At 34.9% G+C, this 4,311-nt stretch overlaps 1 long non-coding RNA gene across 1 annotated transcript; it reads left to right on the top strand.

The window, feature by feature from the left end:
• The first annotated feature begins 1,672 nt into the window (after positions 1–1,672).
• Positions 1,673–2,519, top strand: LOC111904492 (uncharacterized). Its single transcript, XR_002854563.2, has 2 exons — positions 1,673–1,886; positions 2,254–2,519. It is a non-coding gene; the product is annotated as an uncharacterized LOC111904492 (long non-coding RNA).
• Positions 2,520–4,311: the final 1,792 nt, after the last annotated feature.

Below are 4,311 nucleotides of genomic sequence, written 5' to 3' on the forward strand. Positions count from 1 at the left end.
CCGAATAATAAATCAAAATCAAGAAGTCCTTAAAGAGTTTTCTTGAATAATTCAAGGGTGTTTCGAGAGAAAAAAATAAAATAAAAGCAAGACAAAATTGCAAAAATGGTCCCTTTGGTATGTAAATTTTTGGGGTTTTGGTCCAAACCACGGGTTTTTTGGATTGGTGGTCCTTTTGAGCTAGTTTGCTTGTAATTTTGGTCCCTCGGAAAACTGAAAAGACTAAAATGCCCTTTCTGATATATTTTTTATATTTTTTCTATTTAATTTAAAGAAAAAAGAAAATAAATAACTAATTTGGGCCCACTTCTCCCTCCCTCTCTCTCTCTCTCTCTCTCTCTCTCCCAAACACCCCCTTTTGATGTTGTTGCTTCCCTTCTATGGGTGTGCCACCGAAACAGAAAGAAGAACGACGAGGGAGTTGTCGGAGCAACCTCCCTTACCACATCAGACGGCGAAATCTCCTCCTCCTCCACTCCATTGCAAATCGCCACCATAAGACAAACTGCCACCACCTCTGCAGCTCCCTTCCTCCCCATTTTCTTTCCTGTTGATTAATCACCCCAAACACCCTACGATCACTTCGAGTGCTACCCTACATCCACAGCCGACAACAAAAAAGGAATGAAGCATAGAAGAGCACCGGAGCAGCCTTATTGCCACCACCATCTTCAGCCCCTCACTACCACCGTTGCCCTGTTCAAGTCATCACCTTCGATTGTTCAACTAACCCACGAAGGTGAAGAACCCCCCTCTTTCATCGCTTGTGTTACAGGACAATAAAAACCCCTCTCACCATTAATGGCGGCGAAATCGATCACCGTTTCTGCTACTCTGGAGTGTGTGTCATCTACAACACAGGAAGGAAAAGAGGATTGATCGGGTATCAAACCAATAGCGACTGTTGGTGGTCCTGAGGAGTTCAATCAAGCAATAAGGGTGAAAATCAAGACTTATTGTGGTTGTGTTTGGTCTGTCAGTCAAACGAAATGGAATGGGTCTTCGAAAGGGATCGCAAGCAACATCTTCTTTCTTTCTTCTTTTCCTGATTCGTTATGAAGCATGAAGGAGTCGATTTTTCTGGCGGTTCAAGCCTTCAATCGGGGTTGTGGGGGTTGAGAAGGGTAGCAACAGCCGGAGAGGGTGCTTCTGGTGGTGTTTCTCGGCAGAAGGCGGAAGGGAAGGGGATATGGAGGTGGCGACAGTGGGGAACCGGGAAAACATCACCGGTGATTCTAGTTCTTTGACAGGGGAAGGAGAAAAACGGGTGATGGATCATAAGGAAGAGAGAAAGAGAGAGAGAGAGAGAGAGAGAGAGAGAGAGAGAGAGAGAGAGAGAGAGAGAGAGAGAGAGAGAGAGAGAGAGAGAGAGAGGTGGGCCCTTTTTTATTTTTTTTAATTGTTAAAATAAATAAATAAATATTAAAATTTAAGAATAATGAAAGAAAAATGAAAAATAAATACCCCAAGGGTATTATAGTCATTTCAGTTTTTGGAGGGACCATTTTCACATACAAACCACTCCAAAAGGACTACGAAACCAAAAAAGTCACTGTTTGGACTAAAACCCCAAAATTTTACATACCACAAGGACCATTTTTGCAATTTTGTCTAAAAACAAAAATAATAACGAAGGGGTTTTGCTAAAACCTATCGGGTATATAAAGCAACACTGATCTTTCGGTTATTGAAAACGGCCATGGATGGCACAGCTCAAAACCTAAACCTGGCATCTCTCTCTCTCTCTCTCTCTCTCTCTCTCTCTCTCTCTCTTATAGAGTTAAACCCTAAATCATTTTCATCTTCTTACGAAGCTTCCCCCGTAGATGCAGATTTGTGTATTCTAATGTGGATCTTAGCTATTTCTCAAAGCGAGTAGAAATCTGGTTAGTTTTATATATACTGATACATTATTCTATATTCCAAAAGTCATCGCCACACTTTTTATTCGTGATTTATAACGTGTGGTATGCCTATGAAGAAGTTATTCGTAGCTAAAATCAAACGCCATAGTATTCTATCTGTATTACTTGTTACAGATTCGATCTATTTTGATGACAGTGAGGATGAAATGTTCCCTGATTCTGTGCCTATAAATTGTTACTGTCCGGCTTTTTGCTGCAGGCGGTTTTAATTCATATGGCTAGATTCGATGATATAATTCCTTACTCATCTGAGTCTTCTAATTTGTTCATCGTTTACAATTGTTCACTTGTTTGTTGTGGGAATTAATTAGCTTTGATTTAAAAGCAGAAAACAGTAATTTTTGACAGAATGGAAGATGATGAAATATAGCAGGTACTTAAGAGGTATTCATAGCTTAAGATGTTCTCCTGGTGCAGCCATTGTAGTTGTGCCGAGCTTCTAAAGTTATGCCATATGATTATACATCAATTGCTTGCTGATTCCTTCTGTCAATCTAGCATAAGGCTTAATCATGTTTTTAATCGTTATATGGCAAAAACAAAAGACCTATATCAAATTCTATAATGTTGAAAATAAACTTTCATATTGGTGCCTTTTGTTTTTCTGTTTCAGATTTCTTTACCACATTATAGTTTAATATAAACAAATAGTTTCTTATTGGGCTTATACACCGCAAAAGAGCTCGTGAAATGCGTATACTCAATAGATTGTAACATTTTTTTATATATGTATTTTTTGGTTATGTATTCAATTAATTTTATGTTTATTTTTTTAATGTTAGTGATATATTCTAGGTCAAGTGATTTTCAAGCTAAAACTTTGTTTTTTGTTTGTATTTGTAAATTCAAAGTAAACAGAAATAAGTATTCAGTTCACTCTCCTGGTTTGGTTTGGGGGCGTGCTGTGTGTTTTTTCGAAGCGAAATTTCATGAAGTATGCGGACCACCTCTGCAATCCTCAGTAGCAGAAGAAGTGGAACAAACAGCTGCAGTCCATAATAAAAACATGTTTGTTTTTTAACATCTGCAGACTGCTGCAGTAAACTGAAATTTAAACAAACTAATTTTATAAACTGAAAAAGTTCTCAACAATGAAATTTTAATAATTCTAGTCTTAAAACATTGAAAGAGTAGTAAAAAGAACATATAAAAAAACAAAAATATAAAACTTTTTAAAAAAAACTTACAAAAATATAAAAGAAGCTAACAACTTTATTCTAGAAAAAAACTAATTTTAAAAAACATAAAAAAGAAAATAATAAAAAAAATTAAGAAAGTATTGCAAAAGATGTCTACAAAGTTTGTAAAAAATTATACACGTTAAAAAAGATGAAACTGAAACCGAAATTGAAAATATTATTAACAGAAAAGATAAAAAATTAAAAAAAAATCAAAGTTTTTTTTTAAAAATCAAGTTAAAAAAAATTATGGAAACTTTAATAAAAAATTGTATCAAATCCGTAAATAAAAGTTTTTTTTAAAAAAAGTTAAAAAAAAAATAAATTATACCAAAATTCTAAAAAAAAACACTTCAAAACAATAAAAGCTGAAGAGGTTTGAAGAGACAAGTCAAGTGATGCGCCACGCGGCACACGCGCAGAGGTTTTGCAGTCTAAAGTCTTCCAAAAAACAAACTGTTGCGAGAGAGAAAGTGCTGCGCGTATGCTGCGCCGCGCAGTAGAAAATGGTTTGAAGATGTTTTTTTTTAAAAAACAAACAACACCTTATAGATCAAAATCAGATTATACTAGACTTGTGCCAAATTACCCATACTTAAAAGCAGAAATCACAAAATGGCATAAGGAATCCAAAATTTCATTTTAAGCAAGAGTCTAGTATAAAAGAAAGATACAAGGATATGATGATTCATGTTTTATACTATTCTATTTGGTTATCAATCTTAAACTGAATTTTATAAAAAGATTAACAAAAATGACTATAGTCTATATGTTTTTGCAAATGACCAACTTGGTGTTTGATTGCTATTTGGATTACATTGAAATCATGTCCGACAGTCGGAGAACACGAGTGTCTGAGATGATGCGACTTAAAGTGGTTTGCAATTTGCCATTTAGAGCATTTACATCGATGGCTTGCAAATCATTTGCAAGGCTAGGTGGGCCATTATTTCACGACACATAGGACTATGTCCTTCAAGTATTGAAAGTCTTACAAAGTAATATATTAATATTTTAATCAAATAATCATATCTAGATATTGAAAACCAATTGATATATTACTTTTATAATAAAATAATAATATATAATCAATGTGTCTTGCAAACAATGCAATGTAGAGGTGGCATTTACAATATATTGCAAGAATCACCACCAATGTGGTTGCTCTTAGACTTATTATTTAGGAAGTGCATTTTTGCTGTTTTTTT

This window comes from Lactuca sativa, chromosome 5 (assembly GCF_002870075.4).
Source record: "Lactuca sativa cultivar Salinas chromosome 5, Lsat_Salinas_v11, whole genome shotgun sequence".
In the NCBI taxonomy this organism is placed as follows: Eukaryota; Viridiplantae; Streptophyta; class Magnoliopsida; order Asterales; family Asteraceae; genus Lactuca; species Lactuca sativa.